The 10909-nt window shown below is 38.8% G+C and overlaps 1 non-coding gene across 1 annotated transcript; it reads right to left on the bottom strand.

The window, feature by feature from the left end:
* Positions 1-5101: 5101 nt before the first annotated feature.
* LOC139357305 (U6atac minor spliceosomal RNA) lies at positions 5102-5223 on the bottom strand. The gene has a single exon (XR_011610270.1). It is a non-coding gene; the product is annotated as a U6atac minor spliceosomal RNA (small nuclear RNA).
* Between the last annotated feature and the right edge of the window lie 5686 nt (positions 5224-10909).

The raw sequence follows: 10909 nt of genomic DNA, 5'->3' as shown, positions 1-10909 counted from the left end.
CCACAGAACTTAGCCTCTCAGCCTGCTCTCCGCAAAGTAAATGGGGTCTACAACTACAAGTCACAGTGACCTCCGGTCACTCTCATGACTGCCTGCAACAAGGCAGTGAAAACACAGACCATCTCCTCCTGATGTGTCCAACTGTCTGGGTGTGATACTGATCACAGGTGAGGTTTTCACAGTCTGTTTCCAGTTCATTCCTGTGCTGACACAGGCTGCACTTTTAACCAAGTTTTTGCTGCTGAATGCTTCATTGAATTCTCCTTTCTTGGAGAGACTTTAGAATCACTTGATCCCCAGATTCAAACAGCATTCCAAGGCACTGGGGTTAGGGGAAGCAAAACCAAGGGCACATTTCGAATGACAGGAAAGGCCTCTGACAAACTCCCTACACATGGTCCTGTTTGTCATGATGAGACACTAATTTCAAACCAGAAAGTCTATTTAGTCAAGGAATGGAAACTCCCCACATGACACCAGGACTGTTTAAGATCACACACTCTACTCTGATCACACTCTCACCGTGCACTCCAGTCGTTAAAGAAAATCACTCCGATTCTGGGCACTCCAGCTGTCTGAGAGTTCAAAAGCTTAGACCGTCATGTGCTTGTTGCTATTATTCATGCTGAGAAAATCTTTTCATCTTTTTTTAAAAGTTGGTCACAGAAACTGGGTGGTGCTTTTCCTTAAAATGATTTGAACAAAAATTAGAAATCAGATAACATCTGTGACAAATGAAAACTCTACATTGTATTCATTCACTGAAAACTCTCCCAGCAATGTATGAAAAACCAGCCAAGCCTGGAAGGTAGCCTCCCTATCTGGGAAACTACTGTGAAGCTGGACAAATGATGAAACTGAGCTTTGAACAAATATACCCGTAATCCAACATAAGACATGGCTGAACAGCAAACTCAATGAGATCTTTGGTTTAGCAGAGAAATTATGTAACGTCAGAGAGCCCCAGACTTGCTTAGCTACATGTCTGAGAATGCTTAAAATGGTCCTTCCACACCAACTAATACAGATGTACAATTCACTGACCTAGTTTTCCCAAATTGGATCAGTAGCAAATGATGATGATTTATGTCCCAAACCTTCCACCATGAGCAATCCAAAAAACATAGAATTCAAAGGGGAAAAAAAAAATCACATGTTCAAGGGAATACAGAATACTTGGATGTTGTAAATTTAGGTTACAGGGCCACTGGCTAGAATTAGAATGTATCTTCAGCATTATAAGCTGCTGCTAATCTATGAATATACAAAGAAAGAACATTGGTTTGGCACTTCAGACATTTATAAGGAACCATTCATTCATTCAAATGAGCAAACCTAAGGAGAGAAGAGTCCACCTGTGAAGTTAGACCCTAATGTAGGGCATACGCATTGGTATTAATATCAGATGGCATCCTAAAAAGAGGGTTCTTGTTGACTAACTAGCAATGTGTCTTAGGCAATTGATTTTGCTCTCTGGCCCTTACTCAGTTTTGTGATCTGTAAAACGGGGGTTCAATTAGAATATACCTAATGTCCCAAACATCTCTGATACTTTCTAATTCAAGTTGTTGATCAAATACCAAGAGAAGATTGTTAAGGACTAACATGATTTCCAAGATAAATTTAGACCAATCTCCTCAGTGCATACCAAACATCTTCCACGATAGACCACTGCCTTAGGACATGCAGGAAGTGGGCCAAAATGTTCAATTCCAGTCTTTAATTGGAAAGGGTCTGACACTTTGGTTCAGGAGATAGGACACATGCATCAAATTGCAATACAGAGTAATCAATGCTAAATTCCAAGTGTCCAGCACAGATACAGCACAGAATTCAAAGGAAGAAAAGCTTCTCCAAGGTTTAGGGCAGAAGGAATCATCTTCAAGGAAGAGGTGGAGCTTTAGCTTAATTCTCTCTGAAGGTAAAAAGCTACATTGGATAACTTCTCAGGATCCTTGCAAATCTAAAATTATCCCGTAACAAAAGTTAATGTTATTAACTGTTATTAATGTTAATGTTATTAGTGTAACTTTAATTTTGATAGTGAATAAAGGCCCCACCTCTAATAGGTATAGTAATATTACTAGTACCATAAAAATTAGTTTAATTTATATAGGACTTATTTTTCTAGTAAAGGTATTTCATGATAATTAATTACAAATTACCTTTGAATCATTATATCACACAAGCTAACTACCTACCTTATATGTGACTTAATAACTAATTCAGATTGAAATAATTGCTTCAAAATAAATGGAAGATGATTGTTGAAAATTATGACTACCCAACTACTAGGATTTATTTCTTGACCTTCCAGTAGCTGTCTCCTCACCATGAGCACTTCTAGGGTGGAACACAAGTGAATTAAACCAGTTGTTTGGCAGCTGTAAAGAATTCCTTTTTCCATGCCACTGACCTTTTCATTGGTAAACTGGTGGACATGGTTAAGAGAGTAGACTTAACAATTCTGCCATCATCAAGCAGCTTTCTCATGTTTGGCAACTTTACTCAAATCTGAAAGAACACAAAAGAAAGCTTCCCCATAGCCAGTGGCAGAAGGTTACCTGTGACATGTCCCTCCTTTTAGTGACCCCACCAAGATTACAGTACCCAGGAGGGAAGCGGACTCTCAGCTGCAACACTCAGGGGGCACATTTAAAGTACATCAAATTCTGAATTAGAAACACAGGCAAAAGCCTAATTTCACAAAATTGGGCCATCCTGTGCTTGCAGCTCTGCTAACGGTAGAAAGGGAAAGATTTTTTTAAAAAATAAAAAGAAAGCAGAAAATGGGAAAGCACTTATTTAAAATTAATGTCACTTCTCATTTTCAATTAGTCTTTCCTGAACTCTGCCTCACCCCTAACCCTTTGCTTGTTGTATATACTTAAAGCTGTAGACAAACATGAAATTAGTTTGCATAAAGACACTAATTAACATACACTGCTTGATGATAATAAACCCATCTTTTCATCTATTTTTAAATTCTTATTGTGAATCCTTAAAATATACCCCATTTTAAAGCATCACTGATTCAATTTTAAAACATTGCCAGAACCTGCTTTGCTAATCTGCAAACTCGATAATTCTCCCCCAAACCTCAGCACACTCAGCAACAATTTAATAGCAAATATCTCTAGTGGGACCTCATATTACTAAGATTCTATTACTTTTTATATTACCAAAAAAGTGCTAGTACACTCTAAAGTATTATAAATAGTTCAGACCATGCAATGCTTGTCAAAATATATGAAAGTTTATTTTTTTGCACTCAGAAACCTGGGATTTTTATCTTGTGTATTTATAACCTATAATGTGCCCTCCATAATTAGTACAAAATGTAGATTACTAATCAACTTTCTAAAGTTTGTAGACATTTTATTTCTGTTAATGTGATTACTAAGGTTGGTACGTTGTACGCTTAATAACCCGATCTTGCTACTAAATGCAAATTATAAACATATCTTAAAATAATTGCATATATGCCTAAAATGGGCTTCTTTAATTATATTCTTTTTAGTCTGCTAAGCAGCCTTTTTTTGATTGAGGGAATTTGTGTTTATGCTTCCTGAAGATTTTTAGTTTGGGGTTTAAGAGACGGATACAATCTACACACTTATTTAACGGTTTTAATACACTTAAAAATGACCTTTAAGAAGTATATATCCCCCCTTAACTACTAAATGCTTTGTATCTTGTCAGAAGTCACTGCAAAACTGTTCAACTTTTGAAATGTTCAAGTTCTTTCATCATTAGTACAAGTCCAACTAGAAGTATATAGAAGTAGGTCAATCTATAAATACAGAGATATTTCCATAAAGAAGAGATTTTATAATGCTCGATCAAGGTATGTCTTCAGCAATTTCATGCTAGCTCCATTTTTAAACAGATTATTACTCATTCTGTGTGTGACCACTGTGCTTTTTATTTATTTGCAATAAATACTATTCACTATACAAACCAATCTTTAATAAACTACTCACATTCTTTATTATAGGTGAATTGCAAAATTCCACCTTAATTATAAAGCAAATCCACTGTTGATATTTGCACGAAGTCTGTATGGACAAGCCAGCAACACAGACATACTAATAACCTCCAACTTGTATTCCCATGCCCTATGAAATTTCTCTAAGGGTTACAAAGTGATGCCCTTTTGGCCCAGTTTTCTGCCACTCCTCTACCCTTCAATATTTCTCTAGTATGTTCTATCCCTTTAAATTCCCTCTCCATGCTAATACAATCTACTCTTCTTTTTAAAAATTTACAGTGAGGTATACCTGTCACAGAAACAAAAATACTCCAGCTTCTTCTCCCCCTGTAGATGGATCTAGCCAGCAAGCCAAATCATAAGGAAGAGGCTCTTTAACAAACTTGATCAAACAAAGGAGGGTACCCGTAATTCCTCTTTCCATGCCACTGACCTTTTCATTGGTAAACTGGTGGACACGGTTAAGAGAGTAGACTTAACAATTCTGCCATCATCAAGCAGCTTTCTCATGTTTGGCAACTTTACTCAAATCTGAAAGAACACAAAAGAAAGCTTCCCCATAGCCAGTGGCATTGACTCAAAGTGGATCCTGTGCATTGAGAGATGGTCTTGCTCACTGCAATGGAATTTTCCACCTCCCAGTGAAGGCAGCATAACACTGCTCTGGGTTCCCCTTGGCAAAAATGTAGTCCTGCTCCCTTACTACTTCCACGGTATGATCTCGACCATGCCCCAGAGTGAGATTGATTCCATGGCAAAGCTAGCGGGCAGGCTTAGTCTCTGATACACTAATGAGGCGCCTTCAAGTGACAAAAGTCAACACACTTTTTCTGGCTTGATGGGCAGAAGTCGCCCTATCCATCCATTCCTCATTCAAACAATTTCTGACAAATTCAGCACCTACTACTATTCCAAAAACACGTTTGTGCCACAGGTGTGGTCATCGATAAGCTTAATGCCCAGCTGCTTAGAATCATAGAAAATTCCAAGCTCCTTTTATAGACACAGAAAACAAGACCCAGAGAAGTTATATGATTTTCCAGAATTAGACAACTGGCTAGAATGCTCCGGCTTTTCTTTATATCCTTTTTTTATTTTTATTTTTTCACGAGACAGCATTTAGTACAATCTTTACTGGTTTTACAGCTATTTTTTTATTTTATTTGTCAGGCCTAAGGGTCTCTTCCACCCTTGTCAAAGGGGATGCTAACCTCTCTAGCTATTATGTAAACTAGACCACAAGTGACTATTGCAACCAAGCAGGCAGGGGCTGGGTGTGGAGCACTGCGTTCAACTTTAGTTTTCAGACGTCCTCGGTAGGGTGCTTTTATGTTCTTGTTAATGAATATAAATAAAAACTTAAAGTTAGTCTCCTCAGAGTGAGGGTCTCTAAAAGCACAGTTCAGACTCCCAAAACAAGGAAGACTTATGGAGATGTAGATCATTACTTGTGGAAAGTAGTAAAAAGGACATAGAATAATGTCTCTGGGCTTCTTGAATTTGCATCTCCGCTTCTACCTTTGTCTGTGATTGATTGATTGATTGATAGATAGATAGAGATACCCACATTAAATGTGTATATATTGCATATAAATATGCATTTTATATATCTGTTTTCTATTTAGAGTGTAAAGAATATCTTTAATGTTTTCAAGCTTCTATAACTGGAGCTAACGTGAAATTGTGAAAATAACTAGGTCGAGTGGATTGGCTGTGTCACAGACAGATACAGATTTGAGATATGACTAGAGGGTAATCTTTTGCTGTCCTGGTCCTCAGTGTCCACCCCTCCCAACCCCCTGCTAAGGAGAGAGCATATCAAGTCATTTCCTCACACAAGTGACATCAGGAGTGGTGGGAGGAGGTCATGCAGCTCCTAGAACAAGAGATTAGAATCAACTGTTGATGGCAGAGGATATTTGGGAACTTAGAGTCCTGTGAATTATATCATGTATAAACATTCTACATGAGTGAGCCAGGCTGTCACAAACCCTGGTTGACAATATAACTGGACAACAAGCCGTTCACCCCTAGGAGCCTCTTCTCCCTGGAGGCAACCATCATCCTCCTGACGGCTCCCTACCCTTTAAAGCTCACATGTGTCTGCCTCTTCACATTTCTTCCAGTCAGAAAGCTGCTCAGGTGGTAAGTATAAATGTTCTGTTCTACCTCCTTCAGTGGCAGAAAAAATAATGAAGGCATTTTAGTTGCAAGAAGGCACTTGGCTTTTAGCCACTGGCCAATTTTCCCACTCATTAGCGGCCTTTGAGCCTTTTTCACTTGTCTTCTTCTTGTTGTTCTGCTTTTTCAGAAATTATATCACTTCTGATAAAATAACTCAAAAAGCCAGTGGTCTGAATATTGTTTTAATCCCTGAGGACATCGCCACTGGTGCAGAATTCAGCCCCATGGGTGTTCCCCTACACCTGATCCTAGCCCACCAAGAAAAGATTCAAAGTGTTCTGCCTACACTGTGCATGACAGCAGGTGAGGGAGAATACTTTAGAAAGGCTTCATTATGAAGTATTCAAAATTAAGGCAAAGTACCCAAATCTTAGCTCTTCAGAAAACCCAAATGCAGATATCCACGTTTTGAGGGTTTTGAAAGGATCTTAGAGACCATCTCATATTGCTTTATTTTATAGACAAGAAAACTGAAACGAAATGAGCAAGAATCATTTGCTTTTTGAGATTTTTAAAAACTAAAATGAGAAACAGAAAGAATTAATTGGTGTCATAACAAAGTAACTTTTGTCTGCATATACTTTCTTCTGTAAGCCACTGGTTACTATGTAAATATTAGTGCTACAGGTCTATTTAGTAACCATGCTAAGTTTCAGGAAATACCTCATAATAGTGGCTTTTCTTAAATGTTAGAATATCAGCTGTGGGAACCAGTGGCTCATCAGAGAATGTTTCCACGCCTCTGACAACTTCAGAGCAGAACAGAACCAGGAGGACTGATGAGAACATCCAGCTGCTGTTGGCGTCTCGGACCATCCTTTCTGGAGGAAGCAGCAGGATCCTAGGAAATAAATGACCTGGGTTCTAGTCTTAGATCTGCAGTAAGCAGCTATATGGTGTTGGGCAATACATCCAGTCTCTCTGGGTCTTGATTTTTCAACTGCAAATTCAGAGCTTAAAATTGTATTGCTTCCTTCTAGCTCTGAAATTCTTTGAGCTCAGTATGCAGAGCTGGGGAGTGACTATATGACGTGTATTCATGTGTTTGCACAGGACAGATGTGCATCCAACCTCTGTAACCAGCAAATAGTGAGTGGGCAGAAGGGTTAAAAAATTTAAGCACGTTGGAATAGCAGCGAAATAAATGAGAGCCACAGCTCCTACCTATTCCTTATCTCCATTTGATTCATAGTAGAGTTACAGATAAAGCATCTCTTTTCCAGGGAAAATTAAGAGAACCAGAGCATCATTCTGATGCAAGGGTTCAAGAAGAATGGAAAGAGGTGCTGGTTAGAGTGAGAAGTGCACTGATAGGAGATGAGAGGAATGCAGACATGCATAGGCAGTATTGTGGGTTGGGTACTAGGCCACTGCAATAACACAAATCGCACACATTTTTTGGTTTCCCAAACACATAAAAGTTATGTTTATACTCTACTGTGGTCTACTAAGCATGCAATAGCATTATGTCTAATAGCACAATGTACACACCTTAATTTAAAAATACTTTATTACTAAAAAATGAAAAAATAAAAAATAATAATAATAAAAAAGCTAACAATCATCTGAGCCTTCAGTGAGTTGTAATCTTTTTGCCACTGAAAGGACTTGCCTTGATGTTGATGGCTGCTGACTAACCAGGGTGCTGGATGTCGAAGGTCGGGGTGGCTGTGGCAATTTCTTAAAATAAGACAGCAATGAGGTTTGCCATATCCATTGACTCTTTCATGAAAGATTTCTCTGTAGCATGCACTACACACGCTCTTCACAGAATTAAAGAGAGTTAAGGCCTTGTTCTGAATTAGGCTTTGGCTTAAGGGAATGTTGTGGCTGAACTGATCTTCTACCCAGACCACCCAAACTTTCCCCTATCAGCAATAAGGCTGTCTCATTTTCTTATCATTCATGTGTTCACTAGAGTAGCATTTTTCATGTCCTTCAAGAACTTTTCCTTTGCATTCACAGCTTGGCTGAATGTTTGACACAAGAGGCAGAGCTTTTGGCCTGTCTCAACTTTCAACATGGCTTCCTCACTAATCATTTCTAGCTTTTGATTTAAAGGGAGGAACATGTGACTCTTCCCTTCACTTTAACACTTAGAGGCCACTGTAAGTCATTTGTTAGCCTAATTTGAATATTATTGTATCTCAGGGAATAGGGAGGCTCCAGTAGAGGGAGAGGGACTGGAGAACAGGCCAATCAGTGGAGCAGTAAGAATAGACACAACATTTTTTTTCACAAGAAATACCCATTTATTTATTTTCTTTAATCAAATGTCTGACACCCAGCCCCTGACACCTGACCAGGCTGATGGGAATCTTTTGTCTCCATTGGTAAGGAACATTCTACTTTCCCAGGGATTTCCCACTCAGGAAGCCTTACCCAGAGCCCAAAAGACTGTGGACATTTGTTGGTTGTTCTCCCAGGATCCATTCCCCCTCCACCCTATTATTAATTTCAGATTTTCTTTTGTTGTACAGCAGTCATGGGGTTTAGGTGAGACTGACCCCATTGTCAGTTTCAGAGGAGGGCCCTGCTGGTCTAAGGCAATCTTTATTGTCTTATCCCACCTGCCGCTGTGCTTGGTTTGCAGTTTGCACCAGTCCAGTCAGAGCAAACCTCAGGACACTTGTTCTCTGATTGTGGGAACCAGCAGTTTCCATCCCATAGGTGAATGGGGAGGCTGCAGCCCCAGGGTTTACAGCAGCTTTCTTGTGACCGTGAGAAGAGTCAGCCTGAAAATGAGGCTGATACGTGGAAAAGCAGAGAATAAAGAGAACCTCAGAGCAAAGGAGCTGGAGCCCGATTAACCATGCCTTAGGCTGGACCTACTTTTGAATAACCACATTTTTTTTTTATTGATACATAGTATTTGTGCATGTTTATGGGGTATGTGTGATATTTCATATTTTGTTACATGCACAATATGTATAATATAATGAATGATCAAGTCAGGTATTTAGGGTATCCATCACATCACCTCAAGTATTTATCCTTTCTGTGTTGGCAACATCTCGAGTCCTCTCTTCTAGCTACTTCGAAACACACGATATATTGTTACAACACACCCAACACTTAAAAGTTAAGTTTGCCATTTCATATGAGCACAGTTAGTGGTGTCCCAAAATAACTACAATAGAAACATCAAAGATCACTTATCACAAGATCACCATAACAGATATAATTTAAAAAAAAATCTGTGAAGCACAATAAAGCAAAGTGCAATAACATGAGGTATGTGTGTCCATCACTCAAGTGTATACATGGATAGGAAGATTTGGCCCGTAAGGTGTCTCTCACCTGCGATCAATATGGTCTGAAATTTTCAAACTTCCTTTAGCTCAGGAATCCTGTTGTGGCAGCCTCTATTGATTAAGGAACCAACAGTCATTCCCTTCACTCCTCCCTTTCTGCCCTCCCACACCAAATCTCAAGCAACTATGAGCTTTAGGTAGATAGGGGTTTTCTTCAGACCCAAAGACCAAAGTTGAAGAATCCTATCCAGGTGTTGAATACAAATGCCTGAACCAACATCTAGATGTTAGTGTTAGTGTCTTAACTAAATGTGCCAGAGCCACGGCTGCCTAGGCACAGATTATACAACCAGCTTTCAAAAGGGATTAACCTCGACTTAGGTGCCAGGTAAGTCAATACTCCATCACCACATTTCTAATAGTTGTTTCAAGACATAAGTGTCAGAGACTGGGTAAGTGAGATCCAATTGCAGTGAGGATGAAAGATAAAGACACAGCTAATCAGGCACTCACACCTCCTTCCTGAAAGAATGAGCATAGGGGACCAGATTCTGGCTACAGGGAAACCCAGCTGGACCACCTTAGCAGCAGTCATGATAAGACAGGTCCAAATTTGTTTGTGTGTTTTCGTTTGCTTGCTCATGTTTTAATGAAAAAAAAAAAGATATTTCCTGTGCTTTCCTGTGTTTTTGAAGATTTTCAGCATCAAAATCTTAATTGCTTTTGTTAGAAAAATAAACCATTAATATTTTAATGGTGCAAACTTTGAATTTGATAACTATTGCTCCTAAGACTATATGAATTTCCCTTGAAATATGATATATAAAGTTATATATATGTACATGCATATATATTTTAAAAGAACCAGTAGATAGCATAGTACTTCAAAGAAAAAAAAATGTGAATATTGATTTTTTTCCCCTAATGAGATATTACCTGGGAACCACAGCCAAGGTGAGACTATTTAGACCACTTGATCATTAACCTTTCTCCATATGTAAGTTCACAGACATCTAACTATAGAATGTGATTGCTATATCTAAAGGGACCTCAAGTCTAATACAAACCCTTACTATGAAAATGAATATTTCTATCTTATTCCTAAAGTACTCCAAAAGTTCTTGGGGTATCCTGTTCCCACGTTCAGTCACAACCACAGGTCATCAAGTCTTCCCGTGTGTTAAAAACAGACTTTCTCCTGATGCAGTCTAAACCCATTTTCTTCTGTTCAGTCCAGTGAGATGGAGAAGGTTGACTGGTGTTCTCCAGAGTTCCACCTCACTGTCCATAGGTTGTTAATTTTGTCTCCCTTCAGCCTTCTCTTCTCCAGAAAAAACAACCCACCTCCTTTCCTTGTGTACATAGTCTCCAATTCCTGTCATCATTTTCCTCTTCTATACGTGGATTCTATGCAATTTTCCCGCATATGTTTTAAGTTACAGACCCAAAGTGTAATATTCAAATAAAAGCCCAACCTACA

The sequence above is a fragment of the Macaca nemestrina genome, chromosome 11 (assembly GCF_043159975.1).
Source record: "Macaca nemestrina isolate mMacNem1 chromosome 11, mMacNem.hap1, whole genome shotgun sequence".
Taxonomy (NCBI): Eukaryota; Metazoa; Chordata; class Mammalia; order Primates; family Cercopithecidae; genus Macaca; species Macaca nemestrina.
Note: the sequence above shows the minus strand (reverse complement) of the source record. Positions and strands in the feature narration are given on the sequence as shown.